Below are 10,267 nucleotides of genomic sequence, written 5' to 3'. Positions count from 1 at the left end.
TGTTTACATTTAGCATTGAGATACTTTTATGGGCATCCTTTACTCCATTATCTCTAATAAATGCAAAACCAATAAGGCGGTTAAAAGTGCTAGTTTGAAGAAGCTTACAATTATAATGGAAACAATAGTAGAAAAAAATTGTAAGAAAATTATATATGCAGAAGACATAACTCCTTGGCACATTGGAAAAATTCAGTATGACAAAGTAATGTGTAAAAAGAGCTGCTCTAATCGATCAATAATATTTAGCAAAAGATTAGGAGGAATAACTGCCAAACTAGAAAAAAAGGTTGGGAGGGGCTTGGCAGGTTTTTAAAAAGGTTAGGAGGTCATCCAAAGTTTTAACATGGTAAAAATAGTAAGCCACTATGGCTTGGTGACAAGCCGTAGGTGCCCAGGCCACTTCAGATCTGCACAATCTGAAAGTCAGTGGTGCCATGTCCAACGCAGATGGGGCAGCTGTGAATTTCTGCAGGGAGTCTCAGTCCAACACAGGGATACAAGGCTCAGTGAGTGGAACAAGGGCTGGGCGTCAGCTTCCATTTGCTGCCTCAGTTGGGGGACCAAGCTGCATAAACAAATTAATTGCTAGATAACTCCCCACCACATGTGTGACCATCTTTTAGGGGAAGAGATCCCTGCCCAAGATTTTCCATATAGTTAAAACTGATCTGATTTGGAAATAGGTGTGAGTGGAACTTATGCTAGTGAAAGGTGGCAGGATATGCCACCCCCAAATATGCCACTTTGGCATAAGAATTGTATGGAGGGAAAGACACTTGAAAATCAGCAGGTACAAGAAGGGTGCTCTGATCTCTCTGATCTCTGATCTCTGATCTCTTTTCTTCCTGAAAGCAGGAGATAAAATTGCCATGTGCAAGATGTCCTCCCCTACAGGAGGAAAGAAACATTTTTATCACCAGAGACTCAGAGACAAGAGACTTCTGTGCAAATAGACTTTGTTAAAATAATTATCATTCTCCTTTAGCTTCCCTGTTTAGTTTAGTTACTTTTCCATAATTGCCTCTCTGTTCAACTTAATATAGAAGCATTGGGTTTTGCCACTTCTTCATTTTAGTGGGGAGATTTCCATGCACATTTAAAAACAAAATTTATATTTTTCTCCTGTTAATCTATCTTACATCTATTTAATTAATTCTCAGGCCCAGCTGGAGACCCCAAAAGGGTAGAGGTAAAGTTCTGCCTCTCCTACACTAACAAGTAGGAAAAGACTATCTGCTTTTAAAGCTCTTATAGAACTTTCTTTTGTTCTTATAGAACAAGCTGTTCTATTGGATGAAAATGCATCCAAGGACCATGGGCATAAACCTCTCTCTGCCATTGGAACCTATGGCAGGGAAATGCCTTATTACAGTCTTCTGGGATGTAGTTGGTTGTAGGCAAATACGGACATCAACAACTCCCTCCTCCGCTGCTTCTTCCCTAAAAAGTGGAATCTATTTCCTCTCCCGTTGAATCTGGCCTGGACTTGTAACTTGCTTTTCTTGCTTTAACATTTGTCCCTGTCAGAATGCAACAGAAATGACATTCTGGAGCTTCTGAGGCCTGGACTTATGAGACTGGCATTTTCTGCGTTCTCCCCCTTTTTGTCGCCACATGTAAAAAAGTCCAACTACACCGAGATCAAAACGCGGTGAAGCAGCCAAGCTGGCGACGTGGAAAGACCATGTGGAGAACCAAGGTGGCCTGGCAGACACCTAGCCGGATGGACACATTGGCAGACAGTCAGCCAATGAATGCAGTCACTCAGATGACCCCAGGTGAGGCCACCAGGAAACCACCGGTCAGCCCACAGAATCATGAGATATAATAAACTGCTTTTGTTTTAAGCGTCTAGGTTTTGGGGTCATTTCTTTTGCAGAGCCTAACCAGATTGTAGAAGTAGAGGAGCTTCTGTAATAACAGGTATGTGAGATCAAAGACAAAAACTGTCGTCTCCATGAGATTTCATGGAAATCAAAGTCAGTGACAGGTCAGTAAACATCCAAACATGAAATAACAAAGGTAGAAAGAAAACACTTCTGGTAGAACTTCTGAAAATGGAATAGGTTACCTTGTCACTGGAGGGACAAAACAGATAACCACTGATACAGGCTGCTGGATGGGGATTCCTATATGATCAATGGTTTTCAAACTATTTTGCAATGGAACCCCAATATGCCAAATTGATAAAATACTATTTTATTAGTAAAGTATTTTTAAATTTAAAGCATCACTTTCACTTGTTAAAAAGGCCACCCATGAGGTTAATAAATACATTTGAATTAAAACAAAGTGTACTGTCAGCTCTACTTATATCCTTACTATCCACTTAATTTCTGTATTTTGTTTTGAACACACCATTATCTAGAAAATTCCAATTAACCTAAGAATAGGCCGAGAGGAACTCAAGTTCAGAGACTTTGCCTCAAGGCAAAGCGAGACATCCAGGACACCATAGGTGCCCAATTAATACTTCCTGAGTGTGTGAAAGAGGAGTAGGCTGCAGGAAAGGAGCTCCGGAACAGGTGCCTTTTTCCAGAAATGGCCATTTCCTTGAAGCTAGCAGTGATAAAGATGCCTCCAACAAAAATTGGTCCCAATCTGGTTTTCTTCACTCATTTTCTTATTTCTGGAGCCACTTAAAGGAACATGTGCCTCCTTTTATCTACTCTCGGCATAAGGAGCTCTCAGTCTCTCCCTCCTATTTCCTCACCACTCCTATCTCCTCCCTCCCTCCATGGAGATTTCATGGTAGTCAGACTCTTACATGATGGCTGAAGGGTCTTAGGATGAATATCCCAAGAGAAACTGACAGAAGTTTCATGTCCATTTCTACTTACCTGGGATATCACACAGAATCCCTTCTGACACTTTCTAAAGGCCTGACCAGGTTCAAGGGAAGGGGACATATACACTCCCTCTTGATGTGTCAAAGGATTTGCAGATATATTTAGAACCATCACAAAAAATGCTTCCTTACCTTTCCCTCCATTCTGCTGCCTAGAATATGGCTTTTACACTCTTGGAGCACGAGGGTGAGGCCAGGTACTACAGAGCAAGTAGAGGAAGGGTTCGGAGTCAGCCCTTTACCACCTATTCAGACTCTTCTATCATGTTTAGGAAAAGGGTATTTTGAGTTTTCCATCACTCACAGTCAAACCTAATCCATACTGATTAGCAAGGTCAGCAGGACTAGGCAATGAAAACCCTAAAAAGAGTAATCCTATGAGGATGCAGGAATAACAACATTTCACTAGCCTACCACTCTTGAAAACTTAAAGTTCTTTTTATGACTTCAAAGGAAGAAATCCTACATTCTACTTCTATAGATAGTCCAGGAGTCACCCCTAAAGAAATGGGGTACATCTGCCAGATTTGAACTGTACTACGTCTAGTGGGTATGGGGAGGGTGTGTACCTTGAAGAAGGTGAAGCTGGGTGCCTGGGACACATGCTTATCTGGCTTATCTCATTAGATTCTTTGCTCAAAACTCTCACAAAGTCTCAAGTAAGACCCCTTCTATCGAAGCTGAAAATCACCTCTTAATCCAAAGCAGTGCTAACCCAAACGAGATTTCAGGCAGATCCTAGAGACTGCTTAATGTAAGGAATTTTTTAAGTGAGGGAATTGTATGATAAGTATGTATAACCCACATATGAGTAACACGGTATGACCTATTCCAGCAGGATTAGCATTTTCCTACATAAAATATTAATTCAGTCATTTTTTTTGAGAAGTTATTTTGCAAATTATCTATCCTTTGACCATTTATCAATTGAGGGTTTCCTGTGTTTTATTTTATATGCTTTCGTGTGAGTTCTTTCTGAATCAAAAATTCTAGCAGAATTAAATGAAGTCTGATGCATTTTAATGCCATTTTCCATCGTTAGTTATTCTCAGAAAATTATAAATATTCCATGTTGATTGCCAAAATGTTCGGCATCATGGTTCACCATGAATACTCTTCTGCTGCTAAGTGCTAGTGAAACTTAGGGTTTATTGATTTGTTAGAGTTCATGGAGATTTACTGAGTTGGAGCTAATTAAATTGTTGCTTGTTGCTTTTGAAATTCCGCCACAGAAATATGCCTGTCATTAGTGCAGCCTTCGTGCAGGAGGCCTGAGTTGGATTAAGACACAGACATTTTTCCTAAGTTCTTGCTGGAGATGGACATGGGGACGTAGGATGGCTTCACAGAAGCTAAGTCTGTATACACACAAAACAAAAACTTAAAAATGAGCAAAACTTTTGGTTTGTTTGGTTTTGGTTTTGCTGAGATTTGGGAACTATGTGTTTAAACTTGCTACATTTCCCTTCCAGAATCTCTCTTTGAATAGGAGTGCTATTTGGTGGTCATCCTGATTACTTTTATCATAAACATTTTAGGGAAAATTCTAAAACCATGTGTTTTCATGCATGATTGTGAATACATGAATCATTTGGGATAATTTCACCAAAAACAAAAAAAAGATAGGTTTTTCAACTTATAAAATGACCGAAGAAGTTTTAAGAGTAGAACTACCCATCATTTGTAGTCACATTAAGTCTATGATGTTCCTTCACATCAAATTTCAAGGATTAGAACTGACCAAGAAGCCAAGCTGTGGCCTGGAGCCTAATTGCCTTCTGCCACCAACCAAGCCTTAATGTCCTCTGTCTTGGTTTCCTCCTCTGGGAAATGGTGATAGTAATTGTAATCTCCCACAGGGCTGTTGTGAAGATGAAGAGACTCCATATTCACAGCCTTTAAAATAATAAGTACTGATTGGTGTTGTTTATTTTTATTTTTGTCATTATAATTATAGTAATAAAACACATTTATGCTGACCTTTAGTTTACAAAGTTTTCACCTCTGTCATCTCATTTGACTTTAACCAGATGTAATGAAGTCATCTATCATTATTTTTATGATTCCATTTTAGAGATGAAGAAATTAAGGTTAGAAAGGTTATGAATTTTTCTCAAAATCAAACAACTTAAATGACAAAGGCGAAACTCTTATCAACCTCTGCTGAATCCAATCTTCCCCATCTATTTACGATTTCACTCTGTTCTCCTACGGCATCGTCATATTTAGAAGTGGAAGAGCTCGGAAAATAGTCTGCACCCTTAATTATATGGATGGGGAAAAATGAGGCCCGAAAAAATGAAGATTTGTCCAAGATCACATAGTACTTTGGAGAAGACCCATATTTCTTGATTACCATCTAAAAGCCTTTTGCTACTACCACTTATCAGATAATAGAAATTCCAGTAAAGCACGGAGGAAGTGGTGATAACACTCCCACATGAAGACTAAGGTTTCCTTTTGGTAACTTGAGGATTTTAACATCATTATTTTTCTGCAAGCCAACTGCTGTGGAATTACTATATAAGGTAAATAATATCCTTTCCTTCAATGAGTTATTGTCATAGCCGGAGGGTCCCTTTAACTTTCCCTTTGTAGCCGACTTTGGTTTCCCCTCCTAGTAATTTCTCCTTTTCTCATGGTAGCTGTCCTGCCCCACTGTGATTATTCTCCTATTGAGTGCTGCCATGAGCCATGAGGTGTGGCTAAAACACAATGAGGTCAGTTTTCACATGTGGCCTCTGGAAGCAAAAAGGAGCAGGGATGTGCTGTAGCACATTTCATCCTGTAGCCTCAGTGGATTAAGTGCGTGTGGTTTAGTGATGGCGACCTTACGATTTCAAAACGCAGCCAAGTAAGAGTCTACCTCGTGCAAAGAATAGGCACCGGATTTTGTGTGGAGTCAGCAATTCGTGCCTGGCCCTGTGTTATGGGAAATACAGGGAGGAAGTAATTTAAAGATAGGAAATGTGTCTGTCACCGTGCCTGAAGGGGTGATCTAATGGCTCATTGGAACAGAAAAATTTCTGAAAAGGGCTTCCTCTCCCAATTCCTCACTAGACCACTGTCTCCTCTGACTCAGGAGAACTGCATTTCTGAAAGGTTACTCCTGGCTCTCAACTATGACGGGTCTTTCCCACCTCAGAGCCTTCACACATATTATGTTCCCACCTGTAACTCTTCCCATGCATGGCTGCTTCTCGTGCTCATCAAAAATGTTTCCCTGGACCACTGTATCTAGAATAAGTCATCCAGCCCTCTTCTTCTTTACATCCACATCCTATTGGATTCATTCAAGTAAAGAAAATATCATTGATAGCACTGGTCATGATTTTAAATTACTTGCTTGTCGCTGCAGTAAATATTCTCTCTCTAGCTCGACTTCAAGATGCATGAATCAATCTAGGCAACATTCAACTTTCAAATTTAATGTCTAGAAGATGCTCAGTAAACATGTGCTGAATGAAAATATTTGGTTTGGTCAATTAGATGGATAACTGAGATCATTACTAAGGAGTTAAATGTAAGTGAAACATTTCGAAAAAAATGTTAACAAGATGAAATTAAAGTGTGACAATAACAACTGATGGTTTTAAAACAGAAAATGCAGTGGTTAACGTTGTCTTAGTAGTATAATTGCAATGTCAGAAGTAGTCTAATTTTTGAAATCAAAGTAAAACTGGTTTAAAACAACTCCATGTGCAGTGATAGCTCTGAATCCCTTCAATTCCCACAGTTTGGGAAGAGGAGCCTGGTTTACTGTGGTTTTTTTTGTCACCTCCAATTGCTTTCCACTTTTGTTGAATCCTTTAGCCAGAGGATATCGTAATGCAGGTGTTCCCTCTCGACTTTTCCCCCAGCCATAGCAAACACACACACAGGGCGCTGCTCTTCTCCACCTTCAGATTCCTGCACGTTCCTTCTGTAGCTCTGCAGCTGTCTCCTGCCAAGTTATGGCTTAGGGATTTTCCCATAAATTCTAAGCTACTTTTCATGGTATTTTTCTCAGGCAAAAACAGTTTCATCCCTAAGAGAAATGTTGGTGCTGTTAAAATAATACATTATTTCACCTTGCTGCATTAGATAAGGTTCATGTGTTTATGAGTAACAGAATCCCAATGAAGCTAAGGTAAGCAGGTTAAGGAATTTATTGTAAGGATACTGAGGTTTCTCAAGGAAGAACTGAAAAATCAGGCATTGGGGCAGTGCCTCACAGTACAAACACAGTGTGAGGATCACAGAAGGGGAAATCCACTTGAGCTGGCCCCAGAAATGTCTATGTGACCTACTGAGTACATACGATCTGGGCCCATTTCTTCAGAGATAATAGTTCAAGTGGGTCATTCACTCACTTTTACATATAACCATTAAAAAAAGCAAAACAAAAAACTGTAATCATTGCTTCACTTAAAAAAGAACAAACAAGCTCCTCTTGTCATCCTGCAATGACCCTTTGAAGTCCCCAAGGCACCTTACCTCATCCCTAACTCAGGATGTCTTATATATCCATGTTCCCTTTCTATCTCTGAACCTCTCTTGCATGTAGGGTCTCTGACTCTCTCATGCATGTGGGGTTTCCATACATATATATTAAATTTGGTTACTTTCTCTTGTTAAAAAAAAAGAAAAAAGAAAAAACCGATTCCTTCACCATTCAAGTGAGGTATGGATGGGAGGGAGAAGAAATAATTCATTTTGTAACTAATGATACCAGAAATTATATGGGCCTTTGAAGTGATCATCTTAAAGTCCTAATGTTTATTCTAATGATAATCATTCTTAGCATTTTTTGTGTACCTGTTACATGCCCCTGTGAGATATGTAATAAATATTTAACTCCTACAAAATATGAGATAGTTATTATTTTCATCATTTTATATATAAGAAAACAGGCTTGGAAAAGTTAAATAACTCATCTAAGATTTAACATCTAGCAAATAATAGCAAAAAATTCATTTATCTTTCAGGCTTCAAAGATTATGATTAAAAAGTGTTCCCCTTCTAATATGGACAATGTTTTTCTAAAAGTTTATATATATATATATATATATATACACACACACACACACACACACATACATATATGTATATACACATATGTATGTGTGTGTGTATATATATAGGTCCATATATTTATATATATACTGGTCCATATATATAAGTATATATATATAGGTCTTAAATATTTTTTGTCCAAATTAGAGAAAAGTCCGTAAGAACGTGGATCTACCCAACTTCCTCTGAAGCTGACTTGAGGAGCCCCATGTTTCATCTTCAAATGTGGCAGCACCATCTAGTGGCGAAAAAACACATAAACCTAGTGAGTGATTTTCTTCATTGGACATCTAACCCCATTTTTAATGGTGACAGATTAATTTGGGGCTCCAAATTAAAAAATATAATGACCAAATAAGTTTATTTTCTTTACTTGAAAAAACTGCACTGAAACAGAGTATTGAAATAAAAATGTTACTAATCCACAGAGACAGAGAACTGGAGATGAGTCCATTAAATACAAGACTTCAACAAATACTTAGAACACAGAAAGAGGACAGAAGGCGGTGACTTAACAGAATGGGGGGATTTATGTTTTTATTCTCCTAATGTTCAATACCTAACATTCCTTTTATCAAAAAGCAATCTAATATTCTTTTCCCCAGTATTGCAGTTTAAAAGCAGAGATGGATTTATGCATTTTTTTTGCATTTATGGGATAAACCAAACATGTATGTGTGCTTATCAATGCAGTGAAGTTGTTGAAATTTCACAGTATTTGAATCACTACTTATTTAAATCACTCTTATCTTAACCATCACAGGTTTACTGTTTTGTGTCCAAAAAGAAGTGTACCTGTCTTCCTTAGTAGTTACGGTGATTTATAGAGAAGAATTTTAGGCTTTTGCTCATCCTGCTCCCTCTAGAGCTCACTCCCCCTCCTTTTCACCTGATCAAACATTATTCATCTGTAAGGCAGCCTGGAGTCCCTCCCTCCAGAACCCTAGCATAACACCCCATTGCCATGCAACCTTCATGGATTAAACGACCATCTTCAAAGTTTACATCATTCCCTAGGTGTATGCCAATCACTGCACTTGGCCTTGGGTTCTAATCACTTTTTCTCCATTCATCTTTCCCACCATAATGAGAGCTCCCTGAGGGCAGGGACTTGGTGTGATTTATTTTTGTTGCCAAGCATCTGGCTGGTGGGACATACTAAATGTTTGAGTGTATTCATTTCATGAGTGAATACAGAGAAGTAACTGGCTTCACAACAGAACCAGAAGGAACACTTACTGATGCCTCTATGGCCAGAGCTCTCCTGGCCCACAGCAATTTCTCAGGTTGCAGGGCCAAGGACTGGCTTGAATTGAAGATGTAACCAAGTCCAAGAGCGTTACAGGAATGTCAGTGACATATACTCACAGTTGCTGAGGACATCGTGGGGACAGAGCCCCAGAGGGCAGTTTCCAGGCTCTCGGCCTCACGTGGAAAGGTGCTGGCTTAGGTAGTAGATGGCCATCAGCTGTGACTGGATGGTCATCAGCTGTGACTAGTTGGCCGCCAGCTGTTACCGGTTAGCCATTAGCCACTAATATAACTGCCATGGCTAAGCTAACAAGTGTGGATTGCGGATTGTGGATTGCAGACTGCAGAGAGGCGCATTGCAGGTAGCAAGAGGGGTTGGTTGGCAGAGGAGCGGACGGTGGGTTGTGGGTCGTGTGGCTCCTGCTTCCTGTGTCTCCAACCCAGCCGCCAGCGAGACTATAGAGGTATGACTCCCCTACCTATGGCTCCGTGGGTGTTCCTTTTTGGCTTCACCATGTCCTGTGTTCTTCTGTGGGAAGCAGGGACAGAGGCCCCTCCTGACACCCCACATGACAGATGTAAAGAACACGGTGATGGATTGCTGGGGGAGTATGCTCTGGTTATCTTCCTCAGCCTAAAACCAGAATCTCGTCAATACTATCAATGTAGTAGAGCAGCGGTGTCCAAACTTTTTTCAACGTTTTTCACCAAGGGCCATATGCGGTAAAATACACAAACAGCCGGGCCACTCACTCAAGGTGAAGTACGTTTTGCCTCACCTGGTTTAAGTAAACTAAATATATTTTTGGAATTTGTTGTGGGCCAATTAATAATGGATCATGGGCTGCAGTTGGCCCGCGGGCCGCAGTTTGCACACCCCTGTAGTAGATACTACTTCAATACAAAGTAGATAACTGTGTATATTGAGGAGCTTACAAAGATGCAGATGTCTTTAGGGCCAGAGAACTGTTAAAAAGAGTTTTTTGACAATTGACTCACTCTAACTTTTCGTACTTCAACACATGTGGCAAGAAAGTCTTAACTAAATGGGGGATAAACTATAAAAGATAGTGGTGAAGGCGGAAATGTACTACACATAGTCTTAAAATG

Source organism: Rhinolophus hipposideros, assembly GCF_964194185.1.
Source record: "Rhinolophus hipposideros genome assembly, chromosome: 4".
NCBI lineage: Eukaryota > Metazoa > Chordata > Mammalia > Chiroptera > Rhinolophidae > Rhinolophus > Rhinolophus hipposideros.
The sequence above is the reverse complement of the archived record's forward strand: the minus strand, read 5'-3'. Positions refer to the sequence as shown.